Here is a 20,686-nt window from a genome sequence, read left to right on the forward strand (position 1 = left end):
ATATTCCAGCACACAACTAACGGATTTCTCATATCATAGTAATCTCTAAATATAGAACGAAATCATACACAGTTCAGTTGGTATCTGCTATTTCATTCAATTTCAATTTACGATCATTCAAAGTAATTTTGTGGTTTTTTTAATGTTTTCGTCAGTAACAACCTCTTTTCTTCGTCCACTACGTTCACCGTCTTCGGTGCTCATTTCACCACGGCTAAACCTAGCATACCAATCCTTGATGGTTAACTTTCCTGGGGCAGTGTCCGGAAACTTGGCATCAACATTCAACCGTATTTTTTCCCTTCAAAAAGCAATATTTTATCAACACCCGAAATTCCTTTTTATTTAATTTTTTTTCACTATAACAAAAGTTGTTTCACTCAAAATGCTATAATTCACAAAATAATGATCCGATAGCTGTCAAATTTATGCACGCATCTTTTGAGGGTTAGGGCTAACTAAAAAACACATGGATTTAATACTAGTAGCGCCATATATGCGTCAGGCCGGGGACTTTTCAATTGACCTAGTACCAATTATTTAAAATTAATCAATAATAAAGCGTTCGATAAGATTTGGCATGAAAAATTATTCTAAGGAACAACTAACTGAGAATATATCCTGATGAAGTCTGCTTAATCAGGTCATTTGGAGGGGACAGGTCATTTTAGATCAAGGTTAATAAAACATTATCAAGCGGGAAGGAACCAAAGGACATGGTTCAGCAAAGCTCTCCACTAGCCCTAGCCCTAATTAATCTATATATGTTTGGGCTACAAAATGAAGTGAAGACAGCATTGCTCGCCAAATTTACCGAAGCAGCTGCAGCACTTGTTAATTAACACAGTTACGTGGGTCAGATTCTGAAAACCCAAGGTATCGTCTTCCATCAAAACATCCAAATCTTCATACAGGTAATTGAATAGTCACCATAACTTGGTTTGGTTCCCGTTCACGTACCTCAGTTTAAACTCTAACGCACGATTCCAACGGTCCATGTAAATTGAACCAGTTATATGGAAAAATAATTTCATTGCTAATAACCTATTCAATCATCTCTAATTTATAGAAAAAGCGGCTTCTTTGTTACATCCAAAACATTGCTATACAAAGTTCTGGTCAGATCCGCGTAATTTGACGGGTCTGAAAATTGGCATAGCTTCGTACCACAAGCCTAGCTAAAATATTTTACAGGTGAGACAAAATATCACACTGCGGATGACCCTGAATGATTTGAATGAACGATGAAATGAACGATTTTCTCTCCAAAATTCAAGCCATCTTAGTTTGTTAACTTTCTGTAATAATGCAGTGATTTAAAAGCTAGTGAGAACAATAAAGAAAATTTGTAAAAGTACAATATAGGTTTAATTTAATTTTACGTTAGATCAAGTCTGCTTAAAAATAAATCTCATAGGTTGCGTCAACAATTCTCTTTTATGAGCCTCTGGAAAATGCTAGTAATTTATCAATGACGAAAAACTATTTAAAACAGTTGATTACTTATAAAATAGGCGGAATAATATCAGATCACTATTGCAACTTTTGAATTAGTAAGTTTTTTTACTACAACAGAAGTGGAAACATCATTTTACACACTTCCACATTCTAATTTCAAAGATCAGGTCAGTGTGCAAACTAGAATTTACATAACAGATATAACAAGAATATTTCTAACATTTTACATAATTTCTAACTTATAAAATATATTAACAATCTAGTATGTAACGGCTCTTGTTCTACTTCCTACTTGTAAAAGAACTTTTACAAACAAAAACCGCCTACTAGCCCCCGCAATAACAATGGTAAGAGATTTGAATATCCCACCCTTGTTATAATAAATCTCGAATAATTCCGTCCGCTATATCGTATAGCGTATCCACACCTGAAAATCCTGCATTATTTAATGCGTGTGTGGTAGAGAAGACATATTAGCGTAGAATAGGGCACCAAAATTAAATTTCAATCTTCCACAAAGACGGCGGGGGGCCAATAATTAGAAACCTGACGAAATTAATAGCACAACAATAGGCATAGAGAAATCCTTGTCTTACAGACTGATGATTCCCCTTGTTGTTGTCATGGCATATATCCCATTCAATTTATTTACCTACAGGACATAGAAAAAGTCTGAATATGTAGCAAACGAATAATATATAGCTACAAAATAATATATAACAAAACTATAATATTACCATACCATATAATAATTCACGCAATTTATCATAAATTACCTTATGGTATCCTTGGCAATAACTTCTTGGCAGAGACACCTCACAATACCCATGCGACTTAAGCAAATGCAAAGATCAAGGAAAGATAAAATCTTAAAATCTTAATTTGTCTGCTGATTGTTGGGATTTTAAAATTAAGTGTATTTAGGATAAGTTATCTGAAAAAGCAATCTTCTATTTCTAACTAAACTAAATGTTTAATGACTAATGTATTTCAAAAATAGTAAAATCATATAGACTAAAACATTTATTGTAGATAATGGGAAAATTCGAAGATTATTGTAATGAAAATTGTATTCATCAAACATAGTAGAATAGATATAAATTATTAAATTGATTTTATTCACTGATGGCCAACATACGTACGTGTAAATTAGTTACTAACCAAAGTATCTTTCAGAAAATTCCGCTACTTGTGTTTTATGTATTAATCTCTGCGACCATTTTGTGTTTCAGCATAAAATAATGTTCGGGTATTTGGGTAACATTTAATATTACCATACATTTTTACTAAACCATAAGTATATTACATATAGGTAGTTTTCATATTACGTATTGGTTATTTTTGCAAAAATGAGAGAATTGTGAATCTTCTACTAGTGATTTCATAGGGCTTTAAGGTATGCCCAATTTGTTTTTACCAGCATTCATTTTATTAACCGACTTCGAAAAAGGAGGAGGTTCTATGTTCGGTTGTATATTTTTTTAATGTATGTTCGCAGATTTCTCCGTCAATTATAGACCGATTTTTAAAATTCTTTTTTATTCAAAAAAGTGCACCTCCGAGATAGTCTCGTTGGAACCAAATGAGGATCTGTTGGGAGGAACGGGGGAAATAAAGGGAGAACCTCAAATTTCAAAGCTACATACAATAATCGGAAGTAGTTCAGTATAAAAACCATTCATTTTGCTTTTTATACACTAACCATATCATACCAAAAGTCGTAGAAACATTGTAGGCAATTGTTTCTATGGTGTAATGGTTAGAACATTGAGTTCTCAATAGGGCAGCAACTTCTTTGTTCTAGTTTGATTGGAACATTTGTCAAATCACCTGGACAAAATAGCGAACCCCAGGACCTGAAACATTCCTTATTTTCAATTATTGTTTCTTTTTTCCAATATTTCAAATTTTTCCTTATACTGAAATTTTACTAAGGCTCTCTATTGTAAAACTTAATAAAATAAAGGCGTAAGTGTAAATATCTGACACTAAAAAAATAAAAATAAAATATTTCTAACAAAAAAATTGAACCGACTTCAAAAAATAAATAAGGAACTCACTAAAAAGTAAAAAAAAATACCAAACTTAGATTTTTAACACAAAAAATGTTTTATAATAAAATATGTACATAATTATTGTTATAATAAATAAACAAAAATAAACAAAAAACTTATCTTACCTAACTACTACACGTACATTATATTTTACTATATACACACAATTTAGCTTAATACCATTTAAATCTATTTATCTATTTACAATATTATTTCAACTACTACCAACTGATCAGTTTGAAGTCGGTGCCGAGCGTAAACAATACAAAAATAATTACAAGGAAACGAAAAAATTACGAACAATACAAATCTACTTTGTTGCTCGACACTGTTAAGTTACTTGTATTAATAAATCCAAGTTAAATTCTTTAATTTATCCATTAGTTGCCAATTTTTTAACTGTAAAATATAAGATAAATAATCTAAATAACTACTATAGACTGACATTGTTGTTAACCACCATGCTTATCATTCCGTCATTGTTATTGGCTAGTGTTATATTCGCTGATTTCTTTCTAACATTCTTAATGATATTGTGAGATTTGTCAACTGAAAAAGGACCAAAGTATTAACAAGTAGTAGATTGCCATTGCTATGATAAATCTCAACGTATTCAAATTAGAGCAAAGAAAATGCAGGTGAAAATGGTATCAGCTGCTGAAGAATTAAATCCAATCATACAAGCTGCAGGAATGTTTGCTCCTCAAATATAGTGCTTATTATTACAATCAAGGCTAAAATGTAGCTCTTTCCAACGTTTACGTTGAAATTCTGACTTAGGTGTCCAAGACTTGGACTACTTACTGCTTGACATATATAAACGAGAGGTCTTTCAAATGTGATGCTTAGGGCAAAATCATTCTATTAAGATTCGAATTTTGTTGCTCGACACTGTTAAGTTACTTGTATTAATAAATCCAAGTTAAATTCTTTAATTTATCCATTAGTTGCCAATTTTTTAACTGTAAAATATAAGATAAATAATCTAAATAAAATCTAATGGGCTAAAAAGTTTAAATTTTGGAATGCGGAAATGTTGTTTAGAAAACGGTAAGTGACGCCAATGTTTCTTAGCGCTTCTGACAGGAGTTTCATTTAATATGAATTTTGAAACGTTGTGTTTTCAGTTCTGGTAAAATCTTACTAATCTCACTTTTAGTTTTAAAATAAATGTATTTTTAATAAACTCTCTATAGTATATTACAATTATAAATCAATATATGTGTGATTCTTAAATAAAGTCATCTAGCCTATATTAATCAACGACTTGCAGCAGCGTGGAAAAAATGTTACAAAAGTTTAAGCAGGGAATAAAGCATAAAATTTCCTGTAGAATATTTTTCAAGACAATAAATTAAATTTCGATGATCAATTTTATTTAATTATTAGGTCTGAAATATAATTAAAAACTCTCGTAGCAATTTTATCTACTAATTTTATAACTTGTTTGGGAAGTTACTCTTGAAACATCTAGTATACACAACGGAAGAGTTTGGCGGGCTAGAGTATGCTTGTTTAATCTAACTGCTACCCGCGTTAATTTTGCATACTAAGCAAAATCCTTTAAATTATCGTCGGTATGCAATAATTTGTCCAACTTTCTTTCAGACAATTAAAGCAATTAACTTAATCTTTTTAAATGGTTTATTATTCTTTTGTAAAGTTCCTTTTATTACGCAATTTTTGGTTTATTAAGGAGTTTGGTGGCATTATTGAGGTCACGGAACTTGATACCTCGCCACGGAGATGACGACCGCGGAAGCATTATCGTCTTGCCGCCGGTTTCGGACAACAAAAGAACCGAAATTAGCAAAATAATAACCACCAATTAACGAAAACATGAAATATGGCCCCCTAAATCCCGTTTAAAAACGAGCCACAGGAAAAGTTTCCATAATAATTTCAGATTTACATCCTTATTAGAGTAATTATTTGAGTTTACTTCGTTTCGGGGTACGGCATAATTTCGGAGATTTCGAGTAGGGAAGGATTTTGTAGCGGAAGTGTATGGAAATAAGGAAAGTAAAGATATAAATCCCCCTCTTAAGTATTATTATTATTTTAAATGGCCTTATTTGTATGGTTTACAACAATAAGTTTGAGGATATGGGGATTAAAGTAAAAGTAACGAGGTAATCTGTTTCAGTCAAATTGATGAGAATATTTTAAAGCTGGTTTTTGATATTTTGTAACCACAAAAAGAATAAAAATAACAATTACTTTTGTCACATTTCTCAATTTTTAACAGCATTTAAATTCCACATTCGATCAATATTTGTTGAAACTTTCCAAGAGTAGGCATATTTGTGAGTACCTTCACAAAAATGATGAGCCATACTAAATAATACCAATCGGAACTAATAACAATCAGAAAGGTAAATGTTTAATAAACACGGTGAGGCCATAGAGCTTCGCATTTAAGTGTTATTCTGTTTGTCGATCTCTTGGTTTCCATATTCAACATTTAATACAATAAGTTCTGTTCACTAATGTAATATATTCACAAATTGTGATTTGTGTAAAAGCGAGTTATATTTATTTATATTTTCTCGATATTTTCTTTATTAAAAATCAGGCGAAGACACCATTCAAGAAACACAAAAGTACCATTCATGGTAATCATAAATTGTTCCGAATATCTATAGTACTGACGAGTCCATCTGGTAATTGCATATTTTACCCCTTTTTAATTTTGGATGAATTATATTTTTTTTAAGATTTGAACGATAATATAAAGTGAACTAACAGGTCAATTGAAAAGTCCCCGGCCTACCATAGTAAAATATATTTTTTGGCAAAATTATTTTTTTTATTCCACATAATTCCCTTCAAGGGAGATACACTGATTATAGCGACCCTCCAACTTTTCGATACCATTTTTGTAGTACTATTTCTTCTTTGTTTCAAAATAGGCCTCAGTTTCGTCGATCCCTCTTCATTCGACGAAAATTTCTTGACAGCGAGCATAGTTTTGAGATCTGAGAACAGGAAAGAGTCGCTGGAGGCCAGATCTGGAGACCAGATCTGACCTGGTGGATGAGGAAGCAATTGGAAGCCTAATTCATGGATTTTTTACACGATGCATTGTCTTGGTGAAAGAGCACTTCCTTTTTCTTCAAATTCGGCCGTTTTTCGGCACTTTCGTCCTTCAAACGGCCCAATAACGCTATGTAATAGTTGCTGTTGATGGTCCTTCCGTTTTCAAGGTAGTCAATGAAAATTATTCCATGTGCATCCCAAAATACAGACGCCATACTCGGCAGTGCAGTCCACTCGGATGACTGTCGATTGGACTTCGGAGTGAAATGATTGAGTCATGTTTCATCAGTTGTCACATATCGGTGCAAAAACTCGGGTTTATTACGCTTGATCATCTTCAAACACTGCTCCGAATCATCAACTCGTCGTTGCTGTTGGTCAAAAGTGAGCTCGCGCGGCACTCACTTTGCACAGATCTTTCTCATACCCAAATATTCATGAATTTACGATAATTCAAAATCATTTTGTAGATTTTTTAAAAGTCTTCGCTTGACATATATAAACGAGAGGTCTTTCAAAAGGGATGCTTAGAGCAAAATCATTCTATTAAAATTCGAATTTTAATACACAATTGGTTTGAAGGACGAATCTGGAGATGCAGATTACAACAGTTTAGTAATGCCTGTCAATTGAAAGATAAAGGAATTCATAATAAACTTCAATGGCGAAAAATAGTGGACTAGCATTGCTAGAAGGAAGTAATAACAGTATATTATCACTAAACTTTAGTTGTGGTTTTTCTAGTTAAGTATTATAAGATTTACTTAAGCAAATATTGTAATTAATCATTCCTTTTCAGTGCTGAAGATTTATTTTCCATATCTAAATTATCATTGCACCATGCACCATGTATTCAAACATGTAAACACAATCTTGTCTACGATTCTACTATGACAATAAAAACAATAAAATCACATTACAAACATCACATGTAACACAGCCCCACTACCATTTTATCATGAGCAAAAAGTAAATGGCTTTTTGATCAAATCATCCATCTCGTCCACCAGATAAGTAAAAAATTTAAATTCCAAAGAAAAGTATGTATTCAAATTAATGCGAAAAGTTCATAAAGAACAAATGTTTAATTGTCTTCTATCATAGTATTTAACCTATCCTCACCAGCTACCGGAAATAGCAATATAATCAGACCAACCAAACCAAACCAAACGAAGTCCCAACAATGAACTTTACCCAACACTAAACGCATTGAATCCCAAAATCATTTTTGTATATACATTTCCTCATAAACAATATTTGCTTTCAAAATATGGATCTATTAATTCCATCCTAGACTTGTAGATCATTACATTTGTCGATTTCCAAATAATGATTCCTCTCAACGGCGAAAAAAAAACCATTACTTGGCTATGATATGCTCAAAAAAATCTCCAAAAGTCTAATAAAGTTTAAGAACTAGGATAAATTCTGTATTCAGGGCTGAATTTTAATTTTACAAAAATATTAAAGTTCACCGATGTAAAAGATCGTGACTGAGTTGTCAATTGTTTACATGTTCTTGTTAATTTTTAAATATTTGATTTTTATATTAATTAAACTAAGCTTAGACATTCACTACAGAAACAATGTTTTTTTATATTGTAAAAACAAACTGAAAGATTATTACATAGATATTGAAAAACGCTCTTATTTTCACAGATCTGTATGATTGATTTTTGTTCATGGCTTCAGGCTTAATAAATTAATAATACTTTTAGATCTTTAACAATGGAAAAACACTAAATTTTGTATTTATTATTATTCCTATTTATGCTAAATTTTTGTTTTCTTATTATTTAATTTAAATGTTTTTAATCAAATAAATATATAATTAATTTTTATTGTGCTCGGAAATCGATGTCCGAAAAGGAATTTCATTATTTTTAATAAGCGCTAATTCTACGTACAACTGAAAGATCGATTAACGGCGAAAACGGCAAATTGAGAGAAAGCCAAGCAAAAAATACGATTTGAAAAAGCCGGTAATGATAAACGTCCAAACAATATTCTCCGGTATCGCGTGGCGTTTTTTTTTTTCGTTTCATTAAAAAATAACGAAGGAAGAAGAGTCATCGTCGGATTTTTATTTTCGGATCGACCGTTTTAATCTTTGCCGTTCACACGATGAAAATTTAATTGGAAAAATGAGAGTAAAAGTGCTAATGGACCCGAGCTAGAGCTCAACAAAAAAAGGAGAGTCGGAAAATCCTATTTAATCTTATCGGACATTAATAATAATTTTGGTTAAAAGCATTGCCGGCTTAAATCGGTTTAGTTTGATGCAACATTTATTAAGTTCAGCAGACAGCCAATGCTAAATCATGATTAAAACGCATCACACAATATTTGTAACAAACAGGTAATTTTCAAGAAGGAAAATGACTTGGAATTTACATTGAAAACTTTGTTAAACTATAATAATGATACATATACGGTATGAAATGTTTAAGGCTTAAAATAGAATCTTTTAATGTACTAACATTGTAAGAGTAGTTTGATAAGTCAATAAGTTTTTAAATTACTCTCCACTATCTATTACCTACTAGTGATCGCCCTGTGGTTATAATTAATCATGTTTCTCTCATAATAGAGTAAAAGGACTAATTTAAAAATGATATGTTACTAAAACTTATTTTTACAGTATTTTCAATATAATATATTTGATATAAAACATTAAGTTTCTTATTTTTATCATATTTTTTATTAAACATCATTTCTGTCTATTAAAACATATTAAAATATATGCAAACACTATTGTAGCTGTATGTACCTTTCGATAAAGCAGACACATTAATTAGTTTTCTTTGCAAAAAAATGTAAAATATAACTTTACGTGACCATACTATTCTTAATCGTTTTTATCAAAACTTGCCATAACTACCTAATAATTCCAACAATACGGAAATAATAAATCGAAAGTAAATTAAAACACTGCTAAAAATTAAGTAACTTCATTTATTAATGTTGTAATCACTCACTTTCTCAAAAAATCTCCTTTTTGCCAAGAAGGGTTTATTTAGACTGAATCTACAGTTTAAGGTGTATAACCCAGCCTGGTTAATGGTGTGATTAGGATCATTCTCCTGGTCACATTTTGCACTCTTGCCTAAGGACAATCACAAATGTTAAACAATTACAAACATAAATTTAGGACCATTCCCCAGCAGGATTCGAACCCGCGACAATCGCAACAGTAGGAAGACCGCCCTGTCGCCTTTACCACTTCGCCAACCAAGCCAGCAAAAATATTAGGCCTAAAAATTCTTTCTCGATATAAGCTTTAACCCTAACTGGATTAATATATAAACTAATAGAATACATATACCGTGACATTTTATGCAAGCTGCGTTATTTACAGCTTGTGTTAGTGTTTGACAGCAATTAGCATGATATAATTTTGATTGAAACTCGAAGTCAAAAAGATATTATGCTGATACTTATCAAACTGCGTTCGTTACTTATTTTAATATAAAGTTCTAACTTATTGAACAGGATGCTCAAACGGTACTGTTAGCCAGGTCCTATTTTAATAATCGAAACTATTATAATATAAATACTTCACTCATCACCGATTGCTTAAAATATCCAGTACCGCCTTAGTCTTATTAGATAACATCTCTTGAAGAACTGACCAACTTACTGGTGTAATTAAATTAGTTGTTAGTACCACTTTCCTCCTTCAGTTAGTTTTTAATGATATAGTGAATAGCACCGCTTTCATCCAAACTGCACGGTTTAGAATGAAATGCTTTCCTAAGTATCAGTGTTACAAATTTCCAAAAGTTTACGTCTAGGCACATGGGGTACTGCAAATCTCGAACTACAAGCTTCTGTCTAAATTCTAGTAGACTATGTAGACTATATATACAGTGTATACAATTCAATAATGTAAGTAATAAAATGTTCGTTAAAAATGGTGAATTTTTCAGACCTTTAGCTATCTTTTCTAATATATTTTAATTTGCCGAACTGAGAATTAACGCGTTTTGGGAAAGGATCTGCTGAACTAATTTGGGATCCGAGACAATATTCATCAATGATATATTTCTTTACTCTTTCTCAGATGCTTTTACCGATTATGAATTATGCGAAAATTATTTCTAATCTGATGTCAAAAATATCTTGACCGACATAATGTTTACTGTTGATATTATTTATATTCGCTGATAAATAAGTTTGGGATATAAATATGTAGGCTTCGAACATTCATCACGGTATATTTCGCATTGTTAAACCATATGGTCTGAGAATTAAAGTGTTCGTTAAAAGTGCTGAATTTTTCAGACTATTATTTATCTTTTCTAATATATTTTCGTTTGCCGAACACATAATTAACTATAAAAAGTAGCAGTTTAGGTTCTATTTAGTGACCTTTTATAACTGTCAAAATACAAATAATCTAGCTGCTTGAAGATTATATAAACTCCAATAAATTTCCTAGTATTTTTTGTTGTGATTCACAGCGAATAACTTGTTTTAAAATGTTTAAAAAGGAAATTGTTTTTATCATCATTCCAGGGAATTATACAAACTCAAACAACAATTTTGCTGCATTAGTGATAAAACAAAATTTTTCTCATATGAACTCAGTTTGACACTTTTGTAAAGATTGTTTACTAGCATTATTTTGGTATAAATGTTTATCCATGGTTCTGCATATATATTGCTACTCATGTTCAATTATTATATATATATATCGAGAAATTAGAAAATGAACGTAAAAAAACAATCAATGAATTTTCCGGTAATTATGGGCCGATAAAACCCTAAAGCCATATGAGTGAAAAACAGTGAAATATATGAATACTCCATCTGCACTTCGACCGATTCCTCAGTCAGATAATTTAACAGTTCCTACTTGATTCTACACTTATTAGTGGAAGTATAAAATGAAGACAATGCAGAACTAGAGGTACCCTGTTATTCTGATTTTGAAGAATACTTTTGTGTGATAATTTCTTAATCATTTTCCGTTTTCTTAATCCACAAAACTAACAAGTGAACAATTATGCATGCAACAATTATCTAAAAGAAATATTAAAAAAATATAAAAAATAAGCCTCTACGACCTAATTCTTATAATAGCGAATTGTTCTTAACTCTAACAGTGCATTTCCAAAAGTTCAGGTTTTATGAAATGACATAAATTTGCTGTTGATAGGTTTTTGGGCTAATATACTATAGTTAGTCACCCCAAAAAGTTTTGAAAACATTTCACCTTTTGTTCATAATTAGTCTATAACTGTTATTATGTGATATCTATTATGACATATTGTTCATCTGGTTCAAATACATTATCTTCTAGTAATATCATATACGTATTGATCCTGTATCAGATATTAACATAAAACTATAACCTATTGATAATTGGTAAATATATAATACTATTGGTCGTTGTTGTATTATTTCACAGTGCATCAAATCTTCACCTAATTGTTAACATAAAAATGTTCTTAACTATTTACAATAAAGTCTTGTGGGTCCATTCCATATTTACCACAAACTTCAACATATTTCAATACTGCATGATAATTTACGCTTGAAACATAAGTTAGTCCCATTATATAGATGAACAGAAAGCAAATCACATTATATTTAGCAACAAATTTGAACATTTATTGGTATATTAATTGAGTTGTTTCAATTTTTTTAAGAAAATGTATCAAGAAAGTTACTAGAGATTATGATAAAATTTGCGATTGCCTACTGTATTATGAATAAAGATAAGCTTAATAGAAATAGCGATCACTTCAATATTTACATAAAAATTAAATTTAATAATACTTATTAAACAGTCTCACCAGTTCCAAGCTCAATAAATTACAAGAATAAAATTTTAAACGGAAGAATCCAATTAAATATATATCCAATAATAAATTGATATCTGATGATTTAAACCTGTCTTGTTTTGATAGTGTTCCTAATTGTTTGATTATATTTAGAACAACAACTTAAAAACATATATTCTTAAATATTCATTTAATAATTCGTTAAATTATACAAGTTATTTTGTGCATTTTAATATTTCGCGTTTCATGCATTTTAATTTTAATTAGTTCAATGAATCATGTTACATTATATATTTATAATTATAACTTTATTAATAAGTACCATACCTAACATAACCTATATTTCAGATATTTATAAGTATAATACTTTTTTTTGATTATATATCTGCAGATATAATAAAAATAATCTAAAAGCTATTATTTTCGAAGATTATGCTACACTAATTATAAATACGAAAATATTTACTTAACAAACTTGGTTCACTGGTGGATCGGATCGGAGCCCTTCCTACCATTCAATAAAATTGGTTACATAATTAACTGACCGGCATTAGCAACGGCCAGAAAATGTAGTCCTTTATGGCGAACAGTCAGACAAATTACCTTTGAAAATATTAGCCGGCGCTTTGTTCTAATGGCCTGCCCTAAATTATATTCTGCTCTAAAATAATTGGTTCAGTCCGTAGCTGAACCGGATAATTTCTGTAATTTATATTTTGTTAACTGGGATATCATAAAGATCCATTCTCCGTTTCCTTTTCAAACCGATTTTTTTAAATAAAGAAGATGCAAATATTCAATGCGGGTAAGCTATTAAAAATGGATTTATTAAAATGATAATTACTATGTAATAAAAATTAAAATTAATAAGTAGTTATTAGATATGACTTGAATTTTATATATTTTTTCTTTGATCAGAAAATTATAATATACCTAAAATAAAAATATTTTATTCATAGAACACTGAACAATAAGTCGTTATAATAAAGAATTAATAACTAATTATTAGATAAATTACTTAATTCTTTAATATTTTTCTTTGATATTAAAATTATAATATATCCAAAACAAAAATATTTTATTATATAGTCAAGTATTTATGATATTCAAAGGATCCGGAAAGCAGTGGATTAGAACATTGATCAACAAGTCGACGTTAATTACTACGAGTTACCTTTCAGAATAGAAGAATATACGATAGCAAAAACATAAAATCTCAGAAAGTGCTTTTAGGGTAAATGATGTGGCTCGGTGGATGGAGGTAAAACGAAATGAAACAGTGGTGCTTACATTATGTGACCGTTATTTATTGGCTATATAAAAAAATGTGAAAAATATAATTAGATAAAACGGATGGCAGCGGTGTTACCTGGAGAGGAGGCTTGGGTAATCGATGGTGGCACGTGTAAACCAAATGATGGTTGAGCACTGAATGAATCGAAATACCCTTCAATATCATCCCAGATAAACGTCTAGGGGTTGCCGCCAACTATTCGTTATCGGGTTCTAGTTGGCGCTGCTGGCACACCACCCGTGTTCAACATCTGAGATTATATTTCTGGGTATTTTGTAGGCCGTTATTCCACGATGTAAAATTCGACATGCCTCAAGGTCGTTACAATACTCCCCTGCCAGAATTTTACATACAATTACTCCAAGAAACAAAAATACAAAAATGTATGAAAAAATATGAAATACAAAAAAAATTATATACCAAACAAAATGTGCTGCATGAAAAGAGCTTTGAAAAATATGATAATTCGAAACGGTTGTGGTTGGTACGGTTGCGATCTGGTACGGCTGTTGATATCTTCCGGTCCTACAGATACCGTTGCTTCATCGTCGCTTTGGCACTTGAATGTGGTCGATCGACGACGTTGAGAACAAGCTATTTTTCGGACAGGGCTCCCGTAATCGACGCTGTGGGAGGATCGATTGTTCGACGACGTGGTAGCTTATTTTCTTCGACGACGAGACGTTAGCAGTTCTGGTACTTCGGCGAAGACATGACGAGACTACGGTGACTGCAATCGGTACCTAGCTTCTGGAGCTGCTCTGTGACTAATCCGTAGTCACATACGTTAGGGTAATTCAGAAAAAACAAATAACTACGGTATACGACCGAAGCTGCCCAAAGCCTTTCAAATCAAATTGTCTGCCATTATAACGGAGACGGCGAGCGAAGGAAGACATTATGATTTAAACATAGCGCCGGAAGAAATGTTTAGCCTAGACGCTGATGATTAAGCAGTGATGTAAAAATATCTATGAGTTCAAAAGATTGTGAAATAAAATTTTGACAAAAAATTTAAAAAAATGAATTGTAAATAATGAAATGAATAGGAATAAAATGAAAAAAAATATTGAAGGTAAAATTGAAAACGAATCGAATTAAAAATATTGAAAATTGAATTGAAACAAAAAGTATAACGACCACGTAAAATACACCATGTTGCACGTTCCCTCCATTCACGTGTCCAAACCCAATTTTGCGAAAGATCACGTCGAGATCACCACTATAGGGTAAATGATGTGGCTCGGTGAATGGAGATAAAACGAAATGAAACAGTTGTGTTTACATTATGTGACCGTTATTTATTGGCTATATAAAAAAATTTGAAAAATACAATTAGATAAAACGGATGGCAGCGGTGTTACCTGGAGACGAGGCTTCGGTTGTCGATGGTGGCACGTCTAAACCAAATAATGGTTGAGCACTGAATGAATCAAAATACCCTTCAATAAAATCCCAGATAAACGTCTCGGGGTTGCCGCCAGCTATTCGTTATCGGATTCTAGTTGGCGCTGCTGACACCCCGCCCGTGTTCAACATCTGGGATTATATTTCTGGGTATTTTGTAGACCGTTATTCCACGATGTAAAATTCGACATGCCCCAAGATCGCTACATGTTTATAAAAATCGTACAAATGAGACATTGAAGAGCTCGCGAAGAAATAAGCAAAGAAGAGTTAACAGAATGCATACCAAACCATGGAAATCAGATCGAATTAGACCATGTTTGAACCTAATAGAGATTTTTCACTCGCCAGTTTAAATAGAAAGGATTAGACGTGAAAAGACGTACCTCGTTTTAATTAATTTTCGTACACACCTGAATATTGAACTGTATACGTAGCCCTCATTTTGGACAGCTTTGGAACCTGAATATATCAAACATACAAGAAAAAGCGAAAGTATTACCAACTGTTAACTGTAAAATCAGTTAAAATAAGGAAAGGAGTTTACATTCAGGACAATAATGTGGCACCTTCGATTGAAATAATCAACCATGCTGCAATACGTTCTTCTTATTTGCTAAGATGGTACGCGTAGAGAAGAGCAAATATTAAAATCACAACTAATATTCGGCTTTTAAAAAATATTATTGTTTTAATAATTCTGCTGTATGGCTACGGGATTTGGATACTATTACAGTATCTATAACTATTTGAAATGCGATGTTTAAGCCAAATTCTGTGCCTTTCTCCTCAGAGATTGTATTAAAAATAAAGTTATTTAGTTAAGATTGAATAATCAGTCCTCATATCAGGAAATTCGGAGAAATATGTTACTATGATTTATGTATGTTTGTCAAGTGAAAGGTTAACGAATTCTGTTCAGATTTATGTAGCGAAATCGACCTTTTGGAATAAAGACCAAACTAACATGAAACCTCAAAAATGTATGGTTCAAAATAATAAAGAGTAATTGGAAAAATAGGATACTAACACTATCCGAAGCTATTACAGCCGATTGTTAACAGTGGTGAGGTTAGGTTAAGGATATTCCAAATTTGCTCTATCCTAGAAGAGCACTAGGTTGGCAAGTAGACACTCTTACGCCTGGTTTAGATTGATGAGGATGACGGTGGCAACACAATTTGGTTAGAAAATTGGTAACATTATTATGCTTAACATTAACAGATGAATAACCAATATCGATTTTGGCCACGAATTGTTGTACACAACATTAAATTCTGAATATATTGAGAAACTGTTCGATGTGTATTTTATAGTGGTGGCACAGATAGAAAATCTGGTTTCGAAAAAAATTCGTTCTTATTTTAATTAATACCCTTCTCAATAATTTGAGGACCATTGATTGGTCTATGTAGGTATGACCTGTCATGCTGTTTTTAACAGATGTTAAGGACTAATTTTACTTGAACCATTCACAAATAATTAATTAATTTAAATAAAATATCAATCGAAATTTCATGAAATAGTTCATCAAATAATTAGGAATTGTATGCAAAACTGTATAAGGGATAACTCCAAAAACACTAGAGCATATAAGCTACTACAGAAACAATTATTTAGAAATATTTTAGTTCTGATAAAACTATCAAAAGATAGGGCTTTCGTTAACCTACCGACGCAAAGAAACAGATAACTATTTTAATTCTCAATGCCCAGCTTAAAATCATCAATTATATAAAGTACAGTAGTTTATGTTGTACTTATTCAAATTCGTATTCATTGGGAAATAACATTTGCTACTATCTCCATTTTACACGTTCTTTTTCTCTTCCAGATCATTTGGCTTGCTCTCTACACATGTTCAGATTTCTTATCTTGTCGTTAGAGTCTCAAAACAGAAAAAAATAAAAGAATCATGGTTACTGACGATACACTGTTAAGTGTCACCACCTGTGTACTTCCTTAACTACATGTTAGAATGATTATGTAGATTTCAGAATACTGGTGGAAACTGTCAAAACTGTTATATTATAATTATAATAGTATCACAAGATTTTTTCAATGTCCTAAATAATATAGATGAACGGGAATAATTCCATTTAATTAAAACATTTTAGTTGACTCACCTCACATACTATAACATCTGTGGTAAATGACGTCTTATCATTTTTGGAATTCTCAGACAGAACAATAACAACTTTTACCAACCAACATCTACTCCATCATCGTGAACAGAAAACTCCTCATCCCCATTTATGGTACCGGCAGATGTGCAGCCTATTACAGTTATTGAACCACTTTGAACCGCAACCGCCGCTTCAGGCAAAGCTATGATAGTAACGGCCTGACCGCATAAACAAGACATTTTGGATAAGAAAAAGAAGGGGAAAAAAAAACAAAAAATAAAAGCAAGAGACAAAAGAATCAGTCTTCTGACGAGGAAACATCTGGTGACGACCCATTTTTTGTTTGGTTTGATTAGCCAGAAGAGAGCCAAAATGATGATGCTGAATACTCAGTTTTTCATAAAAGTTTGTCCCAAGACAAAAAATGAGCAACATACAGTAGATGCATTAAATGGTTTCAATCCATGCATGAAGATTGCGTAGAAAATCCAGGACCTAAATTTATCTGTACAGCTTCTCTAGAAAGTTAGAATTATTTAATCCATATTTGTGATTGACAAATTGATGATAATTATTAAGAGCAAATTTTATGTAATTAATATGAATAGAATTTTAGTTCACGTACTGATTATTGTGATCTCAATATTTTCTTCTGGGCAAAATAAGGTGGGCAAAATATATTCTCTATATTTTGTACTTTTAAAGCTTAATCTTTTATTTATATTTTTACCTGTAATATTTGTTTCTACAATTTAAAAGAATACAATATTTTGCGCAAGACTAGAAAGTATCTGGTATAAACTATATATGTAGAAAAATGTTTCAAGAAATCAATAGTCAGTTTAATGAATAGTCCTAAAAACATACACTTAATAGCTAATAGGTAGCATTAGGGTAATATCGTACTAATTTTTATGTAGGACCTATTTTTAATAATGCAATATCAACGCTTTCTAAGAAGTTACAATATTGTCAGAATATCTCAACTGTATATGTTTATAATCTCCTATAACCTACTAATCCATCATGCATCAATTTGATTTATCTCTCGATCTCTCGAATCTGATCCTCTCTAATCATCGATATTATCCACCGCCCAACTGTCAAGAATGAAATCCGTTTCCAGCAATAAAAGCTATCGCAATATAACAACCTATTTCTTTTCCTTTGTTACCTATTATAACTCGGGGATTATTTTACGAAATAATATTTGATCCCGACAAATTGGAAGGGTTCATCAAAATAGCCAATTAGGGAGGAGAGGCCGGCCGGTCGGTCAGTCAGTCAGTCGCTGGCCCTGGAGGGGTAACTTTTGCGTTTCACACAACCAAACTGACACATGCTACGAGCACTCGCGTTACAATGAAAAGAAAATTTAATAAACTCAAAAACGGTCCATAAACTCTTCCAACTAAGGTTAATTTACAATCAATTATTTAAAAGTTTAATCAAATTCAATGTCTAATTTTAGTTACCCTTATCATATTGACTGATATGATAACTACTAGAATATTTCAAATGTAAAGTAGACACTTATTTTATTTGACTTACCGAAAATCTTACCTCCCTTTTTGAGGAACATGAGGGCATCCGTAGGCTTGACATTTGGCACGACTAAAACTTATATTCAGGAAGAAATTTGAGGCCTACATTTTTATGTAATATGCGCTACAAATAAATATATTCCAATAAAACGAAATATGCGGCAACCAGGTATAGTTGTCAGATCAGTGGCACAAAAAATATAAACAAATGTTGTAGGCACCCAGCGTTAGCAGTAGGCTAAGAGTATAGCTTCTTGACAATAACATTTAAAAGGTTTTTTAAATAAAATAAAGAAAAATGATCATCGTTTCTGTTGTAAAAATTAAACGATAATAAAGTAGAAAGTGATTGTATTAAAACATTATTAAACGACGTTATTCCTGTCTTGATGGAACTATTAAGGAGTTATAGCAAGTTTGGAAAAAGAACTATTAAGAATAATATGGTCACGTAAAATTATATTTTGACCTGTGAAAAAAACCCGACATATGTAAAAATTTCATCTCAACAAAAATTAACAAAATTCGACAATAACAAGAATCGTATGCCCTTTTTGTTTACAAGATATTTAGAATTTCGAAGCTTTTGGTTTAATTTGACGTTTGGCGAACAGAAAACGACTAAGAAAAATTGTTCTTACTTAACGTTCTTAAAAACATTCTTAAAAACTGATAGTAATTGATATGGTTCTAGACACATAGTATATTATTGTACTAAAGGTAATACTAAGAGTTATTAAAATTTTGCAAATTTTAGTGGTATTAACTTCTGATCAATTTCAGATTCTGAGCCATTCATTAGTAAATCCATTTCTTAAGAAAGCAGTAAGCAAAAATTGCAAGTAATAAATATCTTATTTAAGAGTTGTTGAAACCGAATGTTGCAAAGAAAATTAACAATCATAAAATAGTTTAATTTGTTAGGGAGTTGCTAGTTTCCGCGTAAGACACAAGATAAAGTAGAAAGCGGTAGATAAACAAAAGCCACATGCTATTTAAAAATTTAGGTAAAGAAATTATTCTTAGGTGAGATATATGTATAAGAGATAAAGACTATATCAATACAGAACTGAAATAATGAAAATATTCAGCAGTTAAAATTAAACTAACTACATCTTTTCTAATACTTTGCTATAAAGTTCAGGGGCATAGTAATTTAAACTTATCAATACGTTGTTGATTATTGAAGCTTAACGGAAATTAGATTTAATTTCATGATAGTTCTTTTAATATACAGACATTTATTATTTTAATTGATGTTATAAAATAAATACATTTCTTATTTTCTTCTGAGGGATACATGATTAATTTAATAAATTGTGGTCGAATTTCAAGCACAGAGTTATATTATTATCACTATGGAATTGTTTATTAAAGGTAATTATTATTTATAACTAAAAGTTTAATTTTATTGCAACAAAGCAATTCTGTGATATAAAAAAGAATATCCTTTAGAGCATTAAAACACTACAAATTCACTGCAGATACGTCATGTGCTACTAACAAAAAATTGATTGTCGGAACATACGAAGTCGACACATGAAGTGAAGTAGGATATCCCAATGAATAATTTGAAATGTAATGAAAGTAATGTAAAACTACTTAATGTATGTAATGTAAAAAATGTACTTACGGGATAAATCTTGAAGCCAAATTTCCTAGGAAGGAGCATATGAGAAAGTAAAGAATACATACACATTTAGCATACATTACATAATATAATTAGCTGCTGCTATATAATTAACGAATTCAGTTATGGGGATATTCTACAAGAAGTAATATCAACATAATACATGTATTGCACAATAAAATCCTGAATTATTGTGGATACACCCGGACACTATAAGAAACATTACTTACACCGACGTCCTCGGATTCTAATTATCATAGGGAAAATTCGAAACAATACATGAGAAAAGACTGGAGTTCCCCACTTTAACACTGCAGTTGCTATAATTCTTGGATAACACTGATA

This window comes from Rhynchophorus ferrugineus, unplaced genomic scaffold (genome assembly GCF_030347505.1).
Source record: "Rhynchophorus ferrugineus isolate W39M unplaced genomic scaffold, kcgeb_rfMv2 rfM2, whole genome shotgun sequence".
Taxonomy (NCBI): Eukaryota; Metazoa; Arthropoda; class Insecta; order Coleoptera; family Curculionidae; genus Rhynchophorus; species Rhynchophorus ferrugineus.